The 24587-nt window shown below is 40.5% G+C and overlaps 1 protein-coding gene across 10 annotated transcripts in view; it reads right to left on the reverse strand.

The window, feature by feature from the left end:
• Window positions 1-21127, reverse strand: part of PLAGL1 (PLAG1 like zinc finger 1) — an 84935-nt gene extending 63808 nt beyond the window's left edge. For 3 of the 10 annotated variants that reach the window (XM_070506583.1, XM_070506595.1, XM_070506591.1), the window contains exon 1: window positions 9684-9943. The gene's annotated coding sequence lies outside the window, so the exon portion shown is untranslated. Of the gene's footprint in view, window positions 1-9203; window positions 9575-9683; window positions 9971-10283; window positions 10381-13737; window positions 13848-15652; window positions 15743-18303; window positions 18504-21077 lie in introns of those variants that run through there. The other 7 variants (XM_070506579.1, XM_070506588.1, XM_070506596.1 and 4 more) reach the window with 7 other exon arrangements.
• Window positions 21128-24587: the final 3460 nt, after the last annotated feature.

Below are 24587 nucleotides of genomic sequence, written 5' to 3' on the forward strand. Positions count from 1 at the left end.
GGGCTATAGATTATAAATTACAGGGTTCCTATCTAGCTAGTAGGATTGTGGAGTGAGTATCCTCTGACCAGTGCCTGGAAAATGTTTGGAAAATCCATGAGGCAGAGGAAATGGCATGAATAAAAGCGCAACCTCAAAAACAGTGCAGTGACTTCCGGTTCTATCAGTAGTTAAGACCAGCTGTGCCACTGGACTAATTCTGAGGAGTGAGACAGTAAGGATAGTAAAGCCAGCTGGGACTAGACAGAGAAAGACCACTGTCAGGCTGAGAAGTTAAGGACCTGTTTCCTAAAGTCCTGGGATGTCACAGAAGGATTCTTTTCAGGGAACTGACCTCAGTGGTCATTACACATGATAGGAAGGGAAGCAAACCCTCAATACAGGGAGAAATAGCGGAGGAGGAAAAGGTGGAATTCAAGATGCTGAGAGGAGTGAAAGAAAGAAACAGCAAAGATATTAGAGTCCAAGTTTATCAACTTTTAAAAAACGATCAGACATTGAGTTTCCCTAGATAATTCAAGTAGGCCTACCTTCAACTTTTGAAACGATCCTGATTGACTCACACGCTCAAGAGCAAAGAAGTATCCCAAACCAGCAAAATACACTGCCTGGCACATCACAAATGCTCAATACATACTGTTGGCAAATGAATCTTTTTAAATATTCCAGATATTGAGACCTCTACTATAACACAATGTTTAAGGTGAAACATGTAGAAAAGCTAAAATCATTTTTCCTTCCTACTGAGTGGTCATTTTTCACAATATATGACAAGTTTTGAATTTGCTCAATTAAATACTTAAAGGACTCATTTGTGAGAGCTATCTCTGTTTCTGTCTCCACCTCTCCACCAAGACTCAGATATAAACTGCTCTAGAAAGTTGGGAATGTTGTCACCTCACTTGCTAAACTCTTGTGCAATGTTTTTGTTTTTAGGAATCTATCATTCATTATGCCTTTTGTTATGGCAAAAGAATAGCCACTGTGTGACTCATGAATATTACATGAAAAAAATTAAACAGTATGCTAAATCCAGGTCCTATAAATATATGGAAGGTTTATCCAAGAGGACAAGATTGTTTAATAAATAATTTATATAATTATTAAAATAATTAAAATGAAAATCTACCACATTAAGAAATAACAGATAGCAGAAAATGAGTACCTCCTAGGGTCTAAGCACAATTCTTAGCCCTTTCTATATATTAGCTCATTTCCTGTCAACAACCTATGATAGACACTTGTTATCTACATTTTATAGATGAGAAAATTGAAATTTAGAGAAGTTAAGGAATTGTCCAAGGCTATACTACATGACCAGGAAGAGGCAGAACTAGGAGCTGAACCCAGGTGGTCTGGCTCAACAGTCAGAATTCCAGTGAATAAATGCAGAAAGAATGAAGGAAATAGAAAATTACCATGAGAATACCACAGTAATAATTGCTACAGGGAAGATCAGTTGAACACTAAAATTAGTGGGCAAAACCTTAAGGAGAAATAGGACATTTGTTCAACTTCAAAATATCTCCCTCAAAATATTTACTAATTACCGTGGTACTTTTAACAGATACTCACAAATCATTTGATACTTTTCCTTCTCCTCCCCTTGAGTGTGGACTTGCTTCTAACAAAATAGAGCACAGAAGTGAAAAGCAGTAACATTACAATGGAGAAAGCTGGCAGAGGCTGTCTAAACTATGTGATAAGGTTCACATGTTGATGTGGATATCAAGTTCCCTCAGACACGATGCAATGAGAAGGATACAATATCTCTGTAGTGGTCTTCCCACAAAGTCCATAACCTCAGGCTAATTGTGAGAGAATACTGGACAAACCCAAATTGAGGGACACTGTAAAAAACACATGACCAGCACTCTTCAAAAGTGGCAAGGTCATGAAAAAGAAGGAAAGACTAAAAATTCGTCACAGTTTGGAGTAGACTAGGGAGATATGAGAACTAAACGCAATGTAGTATATGGACTAGATCTTTAAACAGAAAAAGGACATTGGTGGAAAAACTGGGGAAGTCTGAACAAAGTCTGTCATTTAGTTATAGTACTGTGCCAATGTTAATTTCTTAATTTTGGTAAATGGATCACAGTTATGCAAGATGTTAACGTTAGAGGAATATGGGTGAAGGGTATACAGGAACACTCTATACTATCTTTGCAACTCTTCTGTAAATCTAAAATTATTTCACAATAAGAAGTTTTAAAAAATTCACTACCCACTTGTGAAAACGAATTTCAGTAAACCAGGAATAGAAGAAAGTTTCCTCAATCTGCTAAAGGACATCTACAAAAAAAAGTACAGTGAACATCATCTTTAATAGCGAAATACTTAGGTATCCTCTTTTAAGAGCAGGAAAAAGCAAGGATGTCCACTTTAACACTTCTGTTAATGTTGTTCCAGTGTTCCCAGCCAGTGCAATAAAGCAAGAAAAAGAAAAAGGAATAGAGATTAGAAAGGCCAATTTAAATCTTTTTTTTTTTTTTTTTTTTGCCAGATGACACTATTGTGCATTTAGAAAATCCCCAACAATCTACAAACCACTAGAACTGAAAAGTAAATTTAGCAAGGTCACAAAATACAAGCTTGATATACAAAATCAACTGTATTTCTATATACCATACTAGCTACATGGGTGGAAAATAAAACTGAAAAAAAGATACCATTTACAATAGCATCAAAAAAAATCAAATGCCTAGAAATAAATTTATTAATGTGTAAGTCCTCTACACTGAAAAACAAAACAATGCTGAGAATTGAAGAACTTATTCAATGGAGAGATATACCATGTTCAAAATTGGAAGATTCTATTAAGATGTCCATTCTCCCAAAACTGTTCTGTAGGGTCAATGCAACCCCAACCAAAAGTCTGGTAGACTTTTTTTTAATAGACGTTGACAAGCTCATTCTATAATTTATATGGAAATGCAAAGCACTTAAATAGCTAAGACAATCCTTAAGAAGAATAAAATTGGAGAAATTACACACACTATGTCAAGACTTACCATAAACCACAGAAATTAAGAAAGTGTGGGATGGATGGAAGAATTGATAAATAGTCCAAGTGGATCAGAAGAGAGTCCAGAAACAGACCCAAAGACATGACCACTCATTTTCAACAAAGGCCCTACTGCAATTCAAATGGAAAAAGAAAGGTCTTTTCAATAAATGTGTAGAGCAGCTGAATGTCCACATGGAAAATAAATCTTGATCCCCACCTCACACCATAGACAAAAATCAACTGGGGATAAAGACCCAACTTCGAGAACTAAAACTATAAAGCTTCAGGAGGAAACCATAATATCTTTAGGACCTTGAGGGTTGGCAAAAATGGAGATAGGAGAAATTTTGTGGGCTTTGCATAAAAGCCCTAATCTTCCATCATCCCCCACCCCCAAAAGCACTGATAAACGGGACTTCATAAAAACAAATGTGCTCATCCAAAGGCACCATAAAGAGAATAAATAGGCAAACTTGCGACCGAAAATATTTGAAAACATGTATCTGATAAAGGTTTCCTATCCAGAATGTATAAGGAACTTGTGTGTGTGTGTGTGTGTATTTTGTTAGAGATATATAGATACCTCTCTCTATAAAAAGATAGCCTAATAAAAAAGTCAGCAAAAGATTTAAAAAGGCATTGGGGCCAGACTGGTGGCACAGCAGTTAAGTTCGCACGTTCTGCCTCTCGGCAGCCCGGGGTGTGCTGGTTGGGATCCTGGGTGTGGACATGGCACCACTTGGCAAAAGCCATGCTGTGGTAGGCATCCCACATATAAAGTAAAGGAAGATGGGCATGGATGTTAGCTCAGGGCCACTCTTCCTCAGCAAAAAGAGGAGGATTGGCAGTAGTTAGTTCAGGGCTAATCTTCCTCAAAAAAAAAAAAAGATTTAACAAGGCACTTCACAAAGAAATCTGAATGGCTGATAAAGATATACAAAGTTGTTCAACATTATTAATATTCATGGAAATGCAACCAACTTACCCAAAGATCATTAATTCAGCTCCTCGGGATAGAGCCAAGAGGTATGGGTCTATGGCCACCAATGGCAGTCTCAAGAACATCTGCAGCAATTTTATTTATAAAGGCCAAAAACTGAAAACTCGTATGCTCATCAACAGGAGAAAGAATAAATAAACTGCGGTATATCCATAAAATGTGTTACTATAGAAGAGCTGTCACCAAACTTTTTCTGTAAAGGGCCAAACAGTAAATAGTTTAGGCGCTCTGGGTCATACAGTCTTTGTGATAATTACTCAACTCTGCCGAATGGACATGGCTACGTTCAATAAAATTTTATACATGAAAACATGTGGTGGGCCGGAATGGGCCAGGAGGTCAGTTTGTCACTCCTTGCTATAAAGCAAAAAAGACAGTATCCTACTTATACATGCAACATGGATGAATGTCAAAAATATCCTATGAACAAAAGAAAACCAACACAAAAAGAATAAACTATATGATTCTATTTATACAAATTTCCAGAACACTTGAAAATAATCCATGGTGACAGAAGTCAGGAGAGCAGTTGACGGGGGAGAGGATGGGCTCCTCTGATAAGAAAGGACAGGAGGGAACTTTTGCGGGGATAAAAATGTTTTATATCTTTATCTGGATGTTGATCACACAGGCATATACATATGTAAATTTCATCAAGCCATACACTTTATTTTTGTGTTTTTATTATGCGTAAACCATAGCTCAATTTGAAGAAGAAAACAAAACTTAGACAAAGATCAGAATACAGATCCGAAGAAATTATCTAGGATTCAACAGACAAAAACATATATAAAATAAATAAAAGCTAGATTAAAAGACATGAACGATAGAATAGAATGATAGAAAGTCAATCAGAAGTCTAATCAGAGGTCTTGAAGGAAAGAGTAAAAAACATGGAGGAAAACAACATGAAGAGACAAAGAATAAAACGCCCAAGAATTGATGAAAGACACACCTTCGAGACAGGGAACACAATAAATTCAGCATAAATGAAATGTCCGCACCTAGCTATTCCAAACACTAGCGGGGTCATCCATGGTGGACAGGATTCAGCAGAGCTTCCAGACTAAGACAGGCTAGGAAGAAGGACCTGGTCACTCACTTCTGAAAAAACTGGCCATGAAAACCCTGTGGATAGCAGTGGAGCATTGTCTGACACAGCACTGGAAGGTGAGAGGATGGCGCAAAAAGACCGGGCAGGGTTCCGCTCTGCTGTCCACAGGGTCACTAGGAGTCGGAATCCACTCGACGGCACTAACAACATGACACACTCTGTTGTAAAACTGTAGAACACAAGAGAAAAGAGAAGACCTTAAAAGCAGACAAAAAAAAAGGTTACCAACAAACAAGTTATTTGAACTAATTGTAACACTGAAAGCAAAGGTCAATGGAATGATACCTCCAAAGGGCTGAGAAAGAAACCGTCAACCTGGAATTGTATACTGAATAAAACCGTCAATCAGAAATGAAAGCAGAATAAAGACATTTTCAGATAGAGTTTGCCATCAATAGTCCCTTAACAAGCTTCTAAAATACATAGTTGAGGAAGAAAAAAAGAGAAAGATCTGAGATCTAACAAGCAATAATAAGCAAAGAATCCATAAAAAGAAAAAATAATAATGTCAAATTTACAGGAGAAAAAGATCAAAACGGAACTAAAATTCTGGATGACAACATATAAATCAAGAGATTACTTGAATTATTTGGAAGAATAGAATTAATAAACTTTAGACTAAGTTTAATATATTATTTTCAAGGAAACTAAAAGAAAGAAACCAAACATAATTTGCACACTAGTTGAGAGGCAGGAAAATGGAATAAGAAAAAATCCAAAAGGTGGCAAAGAAGAGAGAAAAACACAAAGACAGGAGAAAAACAATCATAAAATAGAATGCTAACTTTAATCCTAAATATATCAGTAATTGCACTAAGTTTAATTGGGCTGAGAGCTCCAGTTAAAGGACAAGGATTATCAGAGTGGATTAGAAAAAACAAGTAGGTTTTACCTATTTGAAAGAGGTATTCCAAGCCAATGCCAACTAAAAGAAAGGTGCAACTATACTATTATAAAACAGAGTGGATTTCAAGGTAACAGGCATTGGGGCAGGAGGCATAGACATCACTACAGAACGACCAAAGATCCAATTCACAGGGAAGATAGAACAATTCTAAACTTGCATACACTTTCAACTTTTATAAAGCAAAGTTGACCGAATTACAAAGAAGAAATTGAGAAAATTTATTTTATTGCGATATTTTTATTACACTTATTTCAGTAAATGAGAGATCAGAAAACCCAAAAGATTACTAAGGTTAAAAAAGATTTGAGGGGCCGGCCCCGTGACCAAGTGTTTATAAGTTCGTGCACTCCGCTGCGGTGGCCCAGGGGTTTCGCCGGTTCGGATCCTGGGTGAGGACGTGGCACCACTCATCAGGCCATGCTGAGGCAGCATCCCACATGCCACAACTAGAAGGACCCACAACTAAAAATATACAACTATGTACCTGGGGGCTTTGGGGGGTAAAGGAAAAAATAAGATCTTTAAAAAAAAAAAAAAGATTCGAATGCCACAATTTATATATATATATATATATACACATACATACATACACACCTACCTTGCCCCAAAAGTCTGTGAGTACATATTCTTCTCATTCAAGGAGCAGTTTGAAAAACTAACCATGAGGCAATTCTCAAATTTCAGAGAATCAGTAGCATAGAGGTCTCGTTTGCTGACTACAGAGCAAGTTAGAAATCAATAACAAAAAAGGATAACGCACAAAACCTTCCACATTTGGAAACTAGAAAATTCTAAAAAGCTCATGGGGAAAGAAAAAAAAATCATGAAAAAATTTTTTAATTCTTGGAGCTGAAAAATATACTACATATAAAGCAACAGTAAATAAAAATCTGTAGTATTTGCAGAGAGAGAAATAATGACCAGAGTACAGAGGCCAACAATGAGCCGCAGCACATCTGGGAATCTGTACATAACAGAGGTGGCACTGCAAATTGCTGGTGCTGGACAATGACCGCTCCACATGGGAAACAGAAAACAAATTAATCTTGATCTCACGACATAAGTAAAATACATACATCTACACGTCAGGTAAATTAAAGAACCAAATGTGTAAAAAATACAAACTGTAAAACTTTTAGAAAAAAGTTTCAAGATATATTTCCTTAAGAGTACAGAAGGATATACTAAGACACGAAAGCACAAAGAAGAGATTTGTCTGCAGTTTACACAACCAACAAAGGATTTGTATCTTGAACAATGTTTTCCAATATAAGTTTCTGCAATGATGGAAGTGTTCTGTTAAATAATATAGTATAATATAAAATAATAAAACATAATAGCCACTAGTCACATGTGGCTAATGGGCACTTGAAATGTGGCATGGAGTGACGGAGGAACTGAAATTGTTGAAGTAAATATGACAGCACGTTAGCATTTTAAAATCCTTGATGAAGGTCTGTTATGTTTTATATACTTTTCAATATTTAATTTTTTCATGAAAGAATTTTATTTTAGCTTAAATTCCTATATAAAATAAAATTTCAATTCTGTAAAAAAAATACATAAAAGCTGCTTTTTAGAAAGCAAACACACCAAAACGTTCACATTATTATCTGTGAATGATTTTAATCTTATTCTAAACATTCTTTTAAATATTATAAATTATTTAGGATTTAAAAACATATAAACAATTTAATGAACACTGACGTATCCATCATAGAATTTTTGAAATAAAACATTACTGATATCCTGTAAATTCCCTAGGTACCTCTCCCTGATCACGACTTTTCTTTTTTTAAAGAGAAGCTAGAAAATATGAATAATAGACCACAGCCCTGGCTCCAGGCTTCTTCATTTTGCGACGCCCATATTTTAATATATTTTTAGGGAAATTTAATATACAGACACCATATATATCATTTATCAAAGATTTATAAAGCAAACACCCACCTTACGACTGGCCAGGTCAGGAGATAAAGCGTTCCCAGCACCCCGAAAGCCCTCGGCGGGCTCCCTCACATTCACAGCCCCCTCCCTCCCCAGGAGACGACCACTAACTCAACTTTTTATGGTATTAATTTCTTGACAATTTCTCTTTACTACTTTTAATGCGCACGTATGCATCCCTAAACGACAGCTTGATTTGACCAGGTTCTGAATTTCACGTACGTGATATACAGTATCCTTCAGCAACTTGCCTTTTTCTTTTTGGCTCAACGTTAAGACACATTTGTGTTAAAACACAAAACGGCTTCATTCACCACTGCACTGGGTGGGTTCCATTTTACGACTGGACTATAATTTACCTTTCTCCTTCAGACGGACATGAAGCTTTGGAGTATTACAAGTAACACTGCAGTAACCTTCTTGTACATGTCTGCTTGTGTATATGTATAAAAATTTATCTAGGGCAGTGGCTTTCAAACTTTTTTGACCATGACTCATACTAAGGAATGACGTTTTACATCATGACACACATCTGTGTGTGTATAAGACCAAGAGGAGAAAAAAAAAAAAAGTTTCAGGGAGTAAATACTCTACGACCTGAGACACATTGTTATTTTCTATTCTCTTACTTTGTGTTTTACAAATTCTGATCATTATCCACTTAACGGATTTCACGACCCAGGAGAATGGGCTTCAAACTTTGAAAAACATCGCTGTAGAGGATAAACACCCAGGAGTGGAACTGTTAGGACAAGGAACAGAGACATCCGACGCTGTCAACTTTTCTAGATCCTTAACTTTTAAGTAAATGTTCTTATCTAAGTGTATGTAAACTTACCACTCTATAATTTTCGAGCTCAAACTGTGAAACAGCAGCTCGTTTTATCTTTTCCTTCGGTCGTTAAACAGCATTAATCACTTACCATGTGCTAAGTAGCCAGTGAGCTCTGAGCGAGACTGATGGGTTAATACACCGGGGGGTGGACAGGACAGAAGGGACCAGGACCTCAGCGAGGCCCCAGAAAGCTCACAGGAGGGGCCTCCGATCCTGCCTGGGGAGGGAGGGCTTAGGGTAGGATTCCTGGAAGAAGGAGGACCTAGGCTGAGTGTTTCTATTTTTAATTTTTATTGGTTTCCTAAAACATAAAAGTAAGACATTTGTTCAAAAAAAAAAAAAAAGGTCAAAATTACAGGAGCATATTTATTAAGAAGTAAAAATCCATACCCCTCGTCTTAAAGTTTGATGCTGAGACGGAACAGCCAAAGTTGCACCATCAGTCGTCCAGATCGAGGAAATTTTCAGGAGCCCACATTTTAAGAGAGTCTTAAGAGTCCATCTCACAGGACCCATAACGTTCGAGCATAAAACGAATCATATTTTCCACAACGCACGCAGACGCAAACATTTCATGTGCAGTCACACCACTACTTTTCGCCGACTTTCTCTGCCCGGGTCTCTCGGCCTTCGGGCCAGCTCGGCGCGCCCGGTCCCGAAGCCCGAGGCTGCGGACCGCACCGCGGGGTCCGCGCGGCTCCGGAACGCGGCACGAGCCGGCGGCGGGCGGAGGCTCCGGTCCCGCTCGCCCGTCGGCGGCCGCTCGCCCGCGGAGCCCGGCGGCACGTCCGCGCGGCCCGGCCCCCTCCCGCGGCACGCAGCCCGCGCCCGCCGCCCGCCGCCCGCGCCCGCGCCCGGGCCGCCACCTACCGTGCGGGCCGAGCCCCGGAACTCAGGCGCGGCAGCTGGGGCGCGCCGCCGCCGCGGCCATGACGGCGCCCGGGGAAGCGCCCGCGCCAGGCCCGCGCTCCGCCGCCAGCACCGCCGCCGTCCGCGCGCAGGCGAGTGAGGCCCGGGGCCGCGGGCCGCGGCTAAATCAAGGCTCGGGGCGGGCCCGACGGCTGAATGACAAATGGCAGGCGCCGTGGGCTTCGCCGCCCCGGCCGCCGCGCGGAGGGCTGCGCCGAGGAGGCCGCGCACAGGCGGAGCCGGGAGCCGGAACGGCGCGGCGAGGAGGGCGCTGGGCCCCCGGCGGGGGCGTCACGTGGCAGGAGGAGGCCCCGCTGGGGAGCCGGGGGGTCGGCGGGCGGCGGAGGAAGAGGACGGGCGCCCAGGCGCCGCGCCGGCTGAGCCGCCGCGCGGGCCCCGCCGAGGCCGGCCAGGTGCGGGGTCGGCGCAGGTAGACCCGCGCCCGCCCGAAGGCCGGACCCGCCGGGAGCCCGCTGCCCGAGGGCCCCACCGGGATGCGCCGCATCGGAGCCCGAAAGACGACAGATGCTGGCCACCACGCCATAGGCCGAGCTTCCCTACCTCCTCTTCCCGCAGTGTTGACATAATGGCAGCCGAATGTGACCGTGCAGGGTGGGCCCGGCCCCGTCCCGAGCACTTCGCGGGGAAATAGACGCAATCCCCACGACGACCCTGTGCAAAACGCTCTTCCTGCCGTCTTGCAGACGAAGATACTACTCAGGCACAGACAGATGAGACGCAAATAATGTTATAGTTACGGAATCATACTCCGTATGCTTGGGGTAACTTCAAAAATGGTAAATGTTATTGGAAGTGAAGAAAAAGAAACAAGCAAATCCCCAACGGTTGCCTTCTCCCCGACAAGATAGGCATTCCTAAAAGAGGCCTATCGACTTTAAGTAGAAAAATACTTAGGTGTGAGTTCACTACAGCCCTCAGACAGCCCCGCAGCTCTGAAACGCGAGGGGCGCACCCTCTCCCGCTCCCACCCGTCCTCCCCAGGGCGCCCCGTCTCCACTGCTGCTGTTACTGTTGCCTGACGAGTTCTCGAACATGCACAAGTGCCCTTCCACCTTCTGCTCCCAGATGTGCAGTCGTCATTCTATATTCAAGTGAATTCAGTGCTCATCATAACATATCCATTCCTGAATTCCTTAGTTTTACTTATTTCTTGATGGTCTGCTCTCTTTTTCAAGTAGTTGTCTTGACTTAGGGCGGTCTTAGAGAGTACCTTAATGCTTTATCTGCTTTTTATCTCGATACGTAAATAAAAATCGAGCGAGGTAAATATTTTGGGTTCACACCTTCCTTCAAAACCTAACAGAACAAGAAGACAATAGATTCACCGATAGATCTGAATCGTATGTGATTTTCCCCCAGGAGGTGATTTGGTTTTTCTACTTGGATGACTGAAGAATTCTCTATCACTAAGTACCTTTATATCCTTATCTGGGCGATGTTTCAGTGTCAATTATTCCACATCAGCTCCTCCCCCCCCTCCACCCCCCTCCCCATATAGTATGATCTTTCACTTTTATGGACTCCATTCTTCTTTTCTTAGCGTAGTATCCCATTCATACTATATATTATATATCTGAGTAAGTTTATCTTTCATTGATCGAATTTTCTATTTCAGAGTCACCAGCTCTACCTGATCCTTTTCTTCCACATCCAGCTTCTTTTGATTTGCGCTTAACTCTGATTCTCTCAAAATATTGTTCATTGGTTTTTCTAGGTTTTTGGCTTTTAAAATCATGTTGTTTTGAATCTCCATTTTCTTAGCTATGCAGTTTCCCTTCTCATCACATTCTCATCTTATACTGTCCTTGAGCTCTTTTGAGGAATCTTGTATTCTTAATTTTTTTTCTATAGTGTGAAACCCATAGAAAGAATATAAATTTCTGTACCTTGGTTATGTTTTCTTCCAGACTCGGTTCTTCCTCTATCTTCTACATGCGATTTTCCTTGCTTCCCACTCCCATTGCCCCTGTTATGTCATATATCTTTAAAAGTTAACCACAAACCTTGTATTTGCACTAATTTACTTAGAGTAAATTCCTGGTGCTCTTTCCTCTTCACCGGAAACATGTCTGTCTTCCCTATCTTGAGCTTCAGTTTTAGGGCTGAGTGTCATTTCTATCTACTTTTTCTGTGACCTGAGGGTTTTAGGACGAGTGGAGGGGTGATGGGAGATTGTGGAACTCAGCTTGGGACTGAGTATAGAGCTGGCTGGGGGAAGTCAGCCGTCACTTGTCGGATTCCTTTAAGTCCTACCAGCCCATCTTCAAGGCAGCCATGGGAGTTTCCCATGCCTGTGAGCTTCAGCTGATTGGCCCAGTTCAGCACAGTACCCAGAAGGTGGCAAACTTTCCTGCTTCTGGCTAGATCCAACAGTGCTATGTAAAGGACATTTGTGAAAATTCTCAGGATTTAGTCTGATCATCTTCTTCCTCAGTATGTTTTAGAGGGGGTTGGAGGGTGTAGACACACCACACGTCAGCAGAACCTTTGGTATCTTTCCTTTGCTATCACTTCTCACATCTTCCATTTATAAGGTTGTACGTCTTTCTTTGGTTGCAGCAAGTGAGGGTTTTTTGCTGCTTTCTTCTCTGTCTAGTTTAGAGTTTTAATTTTGAGTTTTTCGTTCTTCTTTGTGCCATCTTTATCCATAAGTCAGTTGATCAGACTGTCTCTCTCACTGGTAATGAATTCCATGAAAATTTTTTTTCATCTTTTGGTTATTCACACAAAGTTCTCTTTGAACCTGAATACGTTGACTTGGTAACTGTGACATGCTCGGTTTCCCTAAGCCTTCCCTCAACAACACAGGCCTGAGCGTTACAATGTGTCCCCACAATGGTTCTAGAGCAGAGGCTGCAAACTCAAATCTCTATGAAGTTTAAAACAACGAGGAATGGGATTATGACAAAGTAAAAGAACATTCTTTGTGTAAGGGTATACAGATGCTGTATACAGCTCAGGCCAATGGCCGCCATGTTGGAATTCAGGGCAGTGTTGCCAAATCTGTGTAATTTTCAGGACAAGCATGATATCTGGCGTTTCAATATAAAATTTCCTAATTTTGGAAACACTATGGAGGCCAAATGAAGTATCTCTCAAGGCTAAACTGGACCCAAGGGTTACCCGTGTGGTCCCTGTTATAGAGAACCACTCAAGATAAATTCCGTGATCACTGTTTTTCTCTTCTAAGTCTTTTGAGATAGTTTTGTTCTATAGACTCTTCAATGACTTCTCAAAATCTCTTTAGCATATATAAAGCAAGAAGATTCATGCTGACATGTTTACAATTTTATACAACGTGTTGGGACCCAACACTTTCACCAACAAGTGTTTCTAGGGTAACAGCTATGATCGGACTAAGATAAGAACAGAGGGTCTATATAGATTATGGCCACATTAACAAAGTACCAGGAAAAGAATATTTTTCAAAGGATGCAGAAAAGGCATTTGACAAAATCCAATATCTACTTTTGGGGAAAAAAAAACAAACCTGAAAAACAAAAAAACTAGGAAAAGAATGGAACTTCCTCAACGTGACAATGAGTGTATTTGTTTCTATGGCCACTGTAATAAATTACCAAAAATTTGTGGCTAAAATAAGAAATTTATCCTCTCACCGTCCTGGAGGCCAGAAGTCCGAGATCAAGGTGTCAGTGAGGCTTCACTCCCTCTAGTGGCTCTAGAGCAGAGTCCTTCCTTGCCTCTTCCAGCTTTTGGGGGCTGTTGGCCTTCTTTGGGTTCCTCGGTTCCTTTGGCTTTGGCCACATCACTCCAATCTCTTCCTCCATTTTCACATCGCCTCCTCCTCTGTGTGTGTCGTATGTTTTCTCCTGTGTGTTCCTCCGATAAGGATACTTATCATTGGATTTAGGATTCCCCTGAATAACTCAGGATGCTCTCATCTCAAGATCCCTTAACTTGAATACATCTGCAAAGACCTCTTTTTCCAAATAGGGTGACTTTCACAGTTCTGGGGATTAGGACATGGACATACCTTTTTGGGGGGGCCATCTTTCAATCCTCTGTAAATGGGCGAAATCCCAGTTAGCTTTGTTGTGGAAATTGACAAGCTGATTCTAACCTTTCCATGGAAATGAAAAGAACCTAAAAGAGCAAAAATGAAAAAGGGAACAAAGTTGGAAGACTTCCACTATCTCACTGTAAGGGCTACTATAGCGCTGCAGTAATCAACAGGATGGTGTTGGCATAAGGATAAATGGAGCAGTATATGGAGTCAGAAATAGACCCACACATACAATCCATTGATGTTGGACAAAGGTACAACATGATTCCATTGGAAAAAAGATGAATGGTGTGGGAACTGGTTATCTGTATGAAGAAAATAAAAATAAACTTACACTTGTACTTCACATCATATACAAAAAGGAAATCAAATTAGATCAGAGCTAAATGAAAACCAGGAACTATAAAATTTCTAGAACTGCCCTGTCCAATATGGTAGCCACTAGACATGCTACTGAGCACTTGGAATGTGGCTAGTCCAAACTGAAATGTGCTATAGCTATAAGCTATACTCCATTTTTGAAGAGTTAGGATAAAAAAAAGAATGTAAAATATCTCATTAATAATTTTTTATGTTGATTACAAGTTGAAATGATATTATTTTGGATATATTGGTTTAAACAGAATATATGATTTAAATTAACTATTTTTTACTTTTTTAATGTGGCTACTAAAAAACTTAAAGTTACATATGTGGTTCACATAATATTTCTGTTTGATGGCATTCTTCTAGAAGAAAACCTAGGAACAAGCAAAGATTGCTTGGGTAGGACACAAGAAGCAATGACTATAAAAGAATAAATTGGTAATTGGATTTTACCAAAAATAAAACCTTGTATTCCTCAAAAGAAACCATCAAGGAATTGAAAAGTGAAGGGACATACTGGGAGAATATTCACAATATATAGATCTGGCAGAGGACTTGTAACAGAGTGTTTAAAGATCTCCTACAGCTCAATTATGTGATAAACAATGCAATAAAAATGGGCAAAGACTTGAAAAGACACTTCACCAAAGAAGATACATGAATGACCAACAACCACGAGTGACACTCAACATCATTTCCCCAACAGCTAATGCCAACTAAAATCGCCATGAAATACCACTATGTACCCACTGAAACAGCTCAAGTTTAAAAGACGGACAATGCAAAATGTTGCCAACAATGTGGAAAAACTGGAACTCTCACACATTGGTGGTGGGAATATAAAATAGTACAGCTATTCTGGAAAACTGTTTGAAAGCTTCTCATAATGTTAAACATAAACTGACTATATGGCCCAGCCATCCCACCCCTAGGTATTTATCCAAGAGCTATAATATGTCTACACAAAGACTTAGACACAAATATTCTTATCAGCCCCACAGTGGAAACAACCCAAATGTCAGTAATAAAATGAGCAAACTGATGATCATCTCAGATAAATCTAAAAAACATTATGGTAAGTAAAAGAAGCCATACATAAAAGAAGACATACTATATGATTCCATCTATATGAAATTTGAGGGGAAAAAATCTAATCTATAGTGACAAAAGCAGATCAGTTGTTTCCTAGAGCGGATGGAAGGGGAGCATGAGGGAACTTTGTAGGGTGATGGAGACATCCTATATCTTGATCAGTGAGACAGTTTCGTGGATCTACATATTTATCATACATCACGGAGTGAAACACTTAAAGTAAGTACATTTTGTTATATGTAAATTAAACTTCAAGGAAGTTCATTAAAATTTTTCTATTCTTACTTGCATGGAATGGGCAGAAAGAAATTACATGAAACCGTTTTTATCTTCATGCACAGTAGTTTGAATTAGAGTTTCCCTTCTGCTTTTTTGTTGTTAACTTTTTCATTAGAACTCCCTGTACATTGTCAGTTCATTTTCTCACCTGTAAGGGTTTAGGTGGCAAAGAAGAAACTCAAACCGCGGTCTTTCGTCTAACTCCTAATCCAGTGTTCTTTCACAATAGTAAGCAGCCCTGGGGAACAATCACATTACACAGTTTTACACTCTACCTAACAGGTTTAAACCATAACAACCCAAAAGAATCTTTCAGTGAATTCAACTCAAATCTTCAATAAGTGCCTAGATTTAATTTTTCTCTAACCAAAATATAAGTGACACTTTAAAACCTATTTAAACATAGTTCTTTGAAGGCCTATGGCTTCTGGCCAGACGACCTCTCACTGGCCTTCTGCTGGCCTCTCTCAGTCTCCAAGTCCCTTCTCCTTTTCTAGAGACTGTAATTCTTGCCTCGCAGGATTCCTCCCGCCCTTCCCTGCTCTTGTCACTGTTTGCAATGACTTCTCCGTCCAGGTATCACTTCCTCAAACAGGCCTCCCAGAGCATGTTTTTACTTTTCCCAAGGCAAAGCTGACGAAAGGCCATTTCTGTCTTCAGCTGACTGGCATTTGGTGAACACAGTAAGCTCAGAAGGCGATGTCTGGTATATGCAGTTCCTCTACTGACATTCTTTTACATTATATGGTAAAGTTTTTCTGTTACAGGCATGCTGGAGAGTGCAACAAAACAATCATGTGGCTTAGCCATATACCAAGATCAAGATGGCACGTGAGACAAAAGAACATGACTGCTTGTTGTTCCAAAGAGGTCAGTGAGAATGGCCCATTAATGTATGCAGCTATGTTGTCTGTTTTTATGGTAAAATGTAGTGATGTAATTCAAATTGTACAAAGTGTGGATATGAATTTTAAAGTTTTAAGTAGGATAATTTAGTGTCTAGCTTGAAATGAAAATACTGCATTAAAAATGAAAGAAAAAGGCCCAATTTTCACCTTTTATTAATAATGAACCAGAACCAGTCAGAAGTGGTTTAAAATAGAATCAATGGCATCAATTTTCATTCGTGTTTCATGTGACATGAAAAAAACCAAGTTGACAATGACCGACCAAATGCTGGCCTTTGGAGCAAATAAATAAAAGCAGTATACAAGTGCCAAATACTGATTATTTATTCTGTTTTTCTCTCTACCATAATTAAAATTTCATTACAAAATTAGACAGCAATATGCAAGAAGATACAAGGAAAAGGGAAGGCGGTAAGGCTGTTCATAATTTAGGAGTACCAGCCACTCATCTTAAAGTAAAAGGATATGGCAGGCTGACAATACCTATTCATCTTCTCTCCCTTCCAGACCTCCACCAAACAAGGACATCAGAGGAGGAACATGAGACATGAGAGTAGTTGAGAGAGTTCAACGGATTTTGAAAGATGAAAAGCAAATGCAGGAGTGGAAATGGACTTAAGAGTGGAGCAGTGCCCACCAAGAGGCTGGACACTCATCGGTACTAGAGAGCAAGAAGTCAAAATGTGGGGGCATCGGGAGTCTCTATCTTGCATACAGAGCAGCTAGGTGACCAGGTCCCTGTGGAGTCAGGCAACCAAGACTCTCTCACCCCAGAGGAAACCAGAGAGTTATTATCTGGATGAACTGAACTGAGAAAGATGCAGTCTCAGACACCCATAAGGGAAGAGGATTAAAATAGGCGAATTACTGAACATCTAAAACCCAAACTGGGCTACCATATATTATCTGGCTTTAAATTTATCATACACTTTTTATTAGAATTTTTTTTAAACATTTAAAAGATGAAAAGAACAGGGGCTGGCCCCATGGCCGAGTGGTTAAGTTCACGCGCTCCGCTGCAGGCGGCCCAGTGTTTCATTGGTTCGAATCCTGGGCGCGGACATGGCACTGCTCATCAAACCACACTGAGGCAGCGTCCCACATGCCACAACTAGAAGGACCCACAACGAAGAATACACAACTATGTACTGGGGGGCTTTGGGAAGGAAAAAAATAAAAATTAAAAAAAAAAAAAGATGAAAATAACATGACCTTTGCACTAATTGCGTAACTGCTTTATGATATTCTTCATTGTTCATCTTAAATTTTTTTCTTTTCTGTTTGGAGTTAGCAGTCTGATAGTCCAAACTTTTGGTCCACAGACTTCACCAATAGTTACTTGTGATTATCAGAAGATGTATTTTACTTCCGTTCCCAAAATGTCCCCAGTGACGCATAAGCCTCTGCTTTAACACATAAACTCCTACACCTTTACGCTAGCGCGGGGGTTAGCACACTACCGCCTGCAGGCCAAACCTAGCCTGATGTCTCTTATTGTACAGCCTGCGGGCTAAGAATGAGCTTTACAGTTTTTTAGATGGTTGGGGAACAAAAAAATCAAAACAAGAATATTCGGTGACGTGAAAATGATAGGAAATTAAGTTTCGGCAGCCATAAATAAAGTTTTATTGGAACACAGCCCCTCTCATTCGTTTACATTTTGTCTACAGCTGCTTTCATGCTACCACGGCAGGGATTTGTATGGCCCACAAAACTGAAAATATTTACTAGCCAGTCCGTTACAGACAAAGGGCTGACCCAGGGACAATCTTGACCTGAGACAGCTCAAACCTCCCCGTCTCTTGTTTCTTTTCATCCTCTGCCCTTTCGTCAATCAACCTCCAGGGTACTCTCAGCCCAGGACCACCCTGAGCTGCCCTTCCCCTCTTACTCTCTATCCTCTGGCTGCTTTTCCTACTGCCTTTTTCCTGTCTTCTCTGATCCTCTCCAAGTAGCAAGGCCGTGCTTCTTTCTCCCTCCTCCTCTTCAAAGCTCTCTCCAGCTCTTCACTTTTACTTGAAAGCTTGGCTCTCCTCAAAGATATCCCACAGCTTGATTGGAGGAGGTGCAATCACGAATGCTCACTCAACACTAGGAGAGATTAAAAAGACAGCATTATTCTTACCTCCATCCCTGTTTCTAAGTCATCGTTTCTTCACTTACACGTTAAAACATTTCCTTTTCAGCCCATGATATCTGACTCCTCCATCCTCTTCCCACCCCGTCACTATCATCCATAGGCTCACTACAAATATGGCACAATGGAGGGCTTTGGCACTTGGCTCATAAAATTTCTCCCCTAGTTGCCCCATCATCCTGGGCCAATTCGACATCTACATGGGTGATTTATTCAATATCCTGGCCTTAGAATTCCTTCATTTCCTCCTAATGGAAAAACCCTCTCTCCACTCGAGCAATTCTCTGAATCCATGGCAACCCCATAGATTTCAGCAGCCCGGAACAGCTCCACCGTAGAAATCTTAAACTCCAGAATCCCCACCTCTGACCATAACTTCCTGCTCTTTCAGGTCTCACTCTCTTACACCCAGGATATTTACTCTGCAGTGACACCACCAGTCTCCTCCGGTTTCAGTTTCTTCCCTAGTTAGCCTAGACTGCACAGCTCAGTATCTCACCACCGTCATCATCGCCACACCCTGCCTTTGGACTCAACCCAACTCTAGAGCTCCAGCCCAGCCAACTAATAAGCACAGAAGCAATAATTTAAACAAGTTACATTTTGTGACAATAATAATTGATACATGCAAGAATCATCATGAATGCTAAAACTACTGGGTGAAAATTGAAGAATAGGATATTTATAGAGTCTACATAGTTTCTAAGCATCTATCTCCCTACACATGACTTATTAAAAAGGTGAAACAGTAACTTTACAGTGACAAAACCTAGCAGATACCACCTCAACCAAGTGATCAAAGTTAGTATCACCAATAATGGGCAAATTGACTCTTCATGCAATACACTGATAAGGACATAACATCACTTATATAGTATTCCTGCTAAAAACACAGAACCCAAGTTTTACAATGAAGAAACAAGTAGACAAATCAAAATTGATAGACATTCAAAAAAAATAACTAGACCGTATGTTTCAAAAACATAAATGTTATGAAAGACAAAGAAAGGCTGAAAAACTCTTGCAGATTAAATGAGACTAAGAACACCACACGGAATGCAATGCTTGATCCTAAAAATCCTGGTATTTTTTTAAAGCTATAAAGACATTGAGATTATGGGAGAAACTTGAATATGCTATTCAAGAATAGCATTGGGTTGATGTTAAGTTTCTTGAATATAATCATTGTACTGTGGTTATGCAGAAGAATGTCATTGCTCCTAGGAGACAAATGTTGGAGTATTTAAGATTAAACAAACTCTGACTTACTTTCAAACAGTTCAACAACATAAATAACTATTATATATATGAAAGTGATAAAGCAAATGTGGCAAATTGTTAACAATTGGTGAATCTATGCAAAGGGTACAGGGGAGTTCACTTATTCAATTTTTTATTTTGAAAAGCTTCAAAACCACAAAAAACAAAAAATTCCAGGTTGGATTCAACCATCTGATTATGATGCTCCCATATTCAGGCTGTTGAGAACTGCTGGAAAAACTTCCACCAATGAGAACTTGCATGAAGACCAAGCTATGCCCTATATTGCCTAATTAGCTCACATCCCAATTGCTGGGTAGCTTTTCTAAACCTTCACCCCTCTCCTCAAATGATCTCAAACACTTTCCCCATCATCATACTTCCTGGACAGCCGAGACTATCAAGAACAAACTCTCAACTTCCTCTCTTTCCCACTACTTATGATCTTGTCTGTATCACCCATCTTGCCCCTTCTTTTGTCCATAGCTAATTCTTCTATGTGCCCTGTGAATTCTCATGCCCCCCAATGCTTCAAACTCTTTGTACTTCCTCAAACTCCCATCTCTAACTGTCTCTTGGGTCTTTCTCCTTTATAAACAGACATATTAAAGTTTCCCCCAACTTGCAAAAAACTAAAACGCAAACCCCAGATCTCCTCTAGCTACATTTTATAATTCTGCTTTCTCTCAGATCCAAGGTTCTTGAGAGTAACCTCCATTGGGCTCTCTACTTCTTCAGCATCATTCACGCCTCAGTCTTGGGCGCCCAGTTGCCGGCTCTCCTGTCTCCCTCACTACTCCACCGACGCTCTTCTGTAATGGGAAAGCCAATGGCAAGTCTGTTGTCTGGGTTCTCTGCAGCATCTTGATGCTATTCCCCACTCCTTCCTTCTTGGACTAACCTTCTCCCTCAGTGTCGATGGTATCCTTCTCTCTGGGCTTTTCTCTGATTCCTCTAACTGTTCTTTCTGAGCCTCCTGAGAAATGTACGAGTGTCCACAAGGATGATTTTGCCAGGGAATTTCAACACCATTCTCTCTCACAGGCTCCTGAAATGCCCTTGGCCCTCTGGTCTTCTCAAAACACAACATCCAGGTAGCCTCATCTGAACCAGTAGTAGCAGGAGCAGCAACAAATATACACCAGGCATTGCAGTAAGCACCCTTTATGTTCTATTAGTTTCTTTGACACAGCAATCCAAGTAGACACTGTTATTATCTACATGGGTACACACAAGGAAACAAAGCTCAGGGAGGTTAACGAACTTACCAGAGATCTCTCAGCTAGAAGGTAATTAGGTTCAAAACTCTCTCTTTCTGATTCCAGAGGCTGTGCTATGCTACTCCCACAAAATCATTAAGACACCACACCACAGGCATGAGGGCAAAGGACAGAAGCAGAAACTAAATGGGTAATAGGACATTCTGACTACGAGCTGTAAGTGCATAAGACATTATTACACTGAAATTGAAGTTGGAAAAGGAGTTCACATCCTGCGTTTAATCATGTCGTGGAATGGGGTAAGACTGTTTACAAGTTCTATTTTGTCAGGAAATCTTAATGATGACTGTACTTTTTGTGTTACTGTTTTAAGGTTTATTAATATCTTTTCTAAAATTATTCCACCTGTAGGTAATCTTCAAGATACTGTACCCTTACTCCTTGTAAAGTTTTCTAATGTCTTGTAGTTGTTTTCCTGTTCTTCCCTTCAGGGGACATTTTTGTAGGGGGGAAAAACAACTTTTACAGAAAATGGGGTTGGCTTTTTAATGGTGGAGTAACTCCATAGAGGAAGGATATAGAGACTCTGAACTGCCAAATTGTTTTCTCACCTGCCCACAAATGTACAAAGTTTATGACACATGATAAACGTGCAGGTCATTTCTGTGAGGAGCACCTCGGTGACAGGATCCAGTAGATCTTTGTCCTATTGTCATTTCAAAGTTACTGACAGGTTTATTTCACTCTGACATGCCATCATAACAGTGCAGCTTTTAGGCAGTGGCAGTAACAAAATTCCACAAAGAAATGAAAGACCCTGCTTTGTGAAAGTTCTTAGAAAGGTAGGAAGATCTAACTGCGTATTGGTAGCATTCCAGGAGGGTTTCAAAAGGTCAGGTGGTCATGGAATCACAGAGTGAAAACTGAAAGATACCTGCTCTCTAGAGGGTAACTTATTCCTCGTTTTACAGATGACGCCATCAAGACCCAGAGAGGCTGACTGCTAAGAACTCGAAAGGGAGGGGAGCAGGTAGCTGGAGAAGAAGGGATCCAACTCTCCTATCTCGATCAGACCTGGGGCTTTGACCAGGAGGTTCAGAATCACCCAAAGAAATTTTTAAGAACTCTCACGCCCATGGCAAGCCACAGACTGGGAGAAAATATTTGTAAATCACATATCTGATAAAGAACTTATATTCAGATATACAAAGAGTACTTAAAACTAAACAACAAAAACCCAGACAACACATTTTAAAAATGGGCAAAAGATCTGAACAGACCACTCACTAAAGAAGATATACAGATGGCATATAAGCACATGAAAAGATGCTCAACATCATTTGTCAGTAGGGAAACGCCATTTAAGAGAACAAGATACCACTACATATTTATTAGAATAGCTAAAATCCAAAAATCTGACAAGGACGCAGAGCAAGAATCCACCATTGCTGGTGGGAATGCAAAATGGCACAGCCACTTTGGTAGATGGTTTGGAAGTTTACTACAAAGCTAAACACAGACATACCAAACCATCCAGGTATTTACCCAACTGACGGAAAACTTACATCTACACAAAAACCTGCGCATGAATCTTTATAGCAGCTTTATTCGTAATTGCCAATAAATGGGAACAACCAAGATATCCTTCACTAGACAAATGGATAAACGAACTGTGACTGTGAGACATCCAAACTCTGGGATATTATTCAGCAATCAAAAAGAAGGAGATCCTAATTCACGCAACAACGTGGAAGAATCTTAAACGCAAATTGCTAAGTAAAAGGATCCAGTTTCAAGAGGCTACATACTGTATTGATTACATTCATGTAAGATTTTGGAAAAGGGAATGCTGTAGAGACGAAAAACAAACTCAGGAATTTTGGGAGTGAAGAGTACTGACTAGGTGAAACACGGGGGATCTTTTTAGGACAGTGAAGCTATTCTGTATGGTAATGTAGTCACGGATACATAACACTACATGTTTGACAAAACCCACAGAATTATACAGCATAAAAAGTAAAGCTTAATGTATGCAAACTTTAGAAAAAAAATCAACCAGGGGGTCAGGGGACCCCAGGATGGAATGCAGCCTACAGCAAAGTATCCAACTGTATTCTTTACATATGGCATAAAATCACTGAAGGGGGTCAGAGAAAAAAGATGTTGACGTAAGTAAGTTTAGAAATAACTACAGACAAAAGGAACTGTGCATAAGCACTGCACTTTAGTTGGTAAAGTTGTTTTCTCTCAGGGTACAAGTTAATGGTTCGGAAACCACTGTACATGGAAACTGGGAATGAAAAATTAGTAAGTGGGAACCAAGTTTCTCTCACTGTTGGAGAGTGAGGTTACAGACAAGAAAGAGGAAAAGGCTAGAATAAGCCATGTAGTCCTGGATTAGAGTCGGAGGAATCATCATGAACTCACATTTAGCTTAATAAAGATATGGATGGATATAGAAATGGTTCTAGATATATGTGATGCACAGGGTCATATTTCCTAGCTGAGTCTGTTGAGAAGACCTAGACGCAAGAACACCTCCTAGCAAAGAGCACACCCAGCACGCAGATCTTCGTTTCTAACACCATTCTCCAATCAAAGAAACCAGCCCCTTGGAGAAACGGCTGCTTCTAGGGCTGGGCAGAGAATATGCAAGACGAACCTGGAGCATCTTGTAATGCCAGAAAGTAAGGAAGCGCTAAAACCAAAGCGATAATGTGAGTATGTCAAAGGGACACAAGAGCCCACCTGAAAGAGTTCCCAATGACCAAAGCTGGACTAATTTGAGCAACAAAATAATTCATGCAGTGTTGAATTACTAGCCACAGTATAGAATAAATAACCATTATATTAGTATGAGCTTATACTGATATAAATAAATAAATGAGGGTGAAGAGGCAATTCCCGTGGAGAATTCCAAATGATTTATGTAGATGCTCTGCCCTGTGGGGGTGGAGATAACCCCTCGCTCCGCAGGTGTGGGCTGCACACCGTGACTTCCTTCCCAACTGTACCGAGCGTGCAGTGAAGAAACCTATCAAACATGACCTCAGCCAGGTGAGCAAGGTCAACATCCACAGGGATAAGTCATATTTGTAGCATACACCCTTCTCCTTCACTTCTATCATCTTTTTCCCCCAAATCCCAGTTAGCCATGAAAATATCGTCAGACAAACCTAAACTGAGGCACTTGCCACAAAATACCTGACTAGTACACTTCTGAAAACTGTCAAGGTCATCAAAGAAAGGAAAACGTGAGATACTGTCACTGCCAAGATGTCCCTAAAGAGACACGAGGACTGAAGGCAATGTGCTATGCTGGATGGGATCCTGGGACAGAAAAAGGACATTAGGGGAAAACTAACAAAATCTGAATAAAGTATGGAGTTTAGTTAATAATAACATGTCATTATTGGCTCATTAATTGTGACAAATATACCACAGAAATATAAGGAATTAATAATGGGGGACACGGGGTGCTGGGTATCTGGCAACTCTCTCCCCTACTTTTGCAACTTTTTTGTAAATCTAAACCTACTCCAAATAAAAAGTTTGTTA

This window comes from Equus asinus, chromosome 1 (genome assembly GCF_041296235.1).
Source record: "Equus asinus isolate D_3611 breed Donkey chromosome 1, EquAss-T2T_v2, whole genome shotgun sequence".
In the NCBI taxonomy this organism is placed as follows: domain Eukaryota; kingdom Metazoa; phylum Chordata; class Mammalia; order Perissodactyla; family Equidae; genus Equus; species Equus asinus.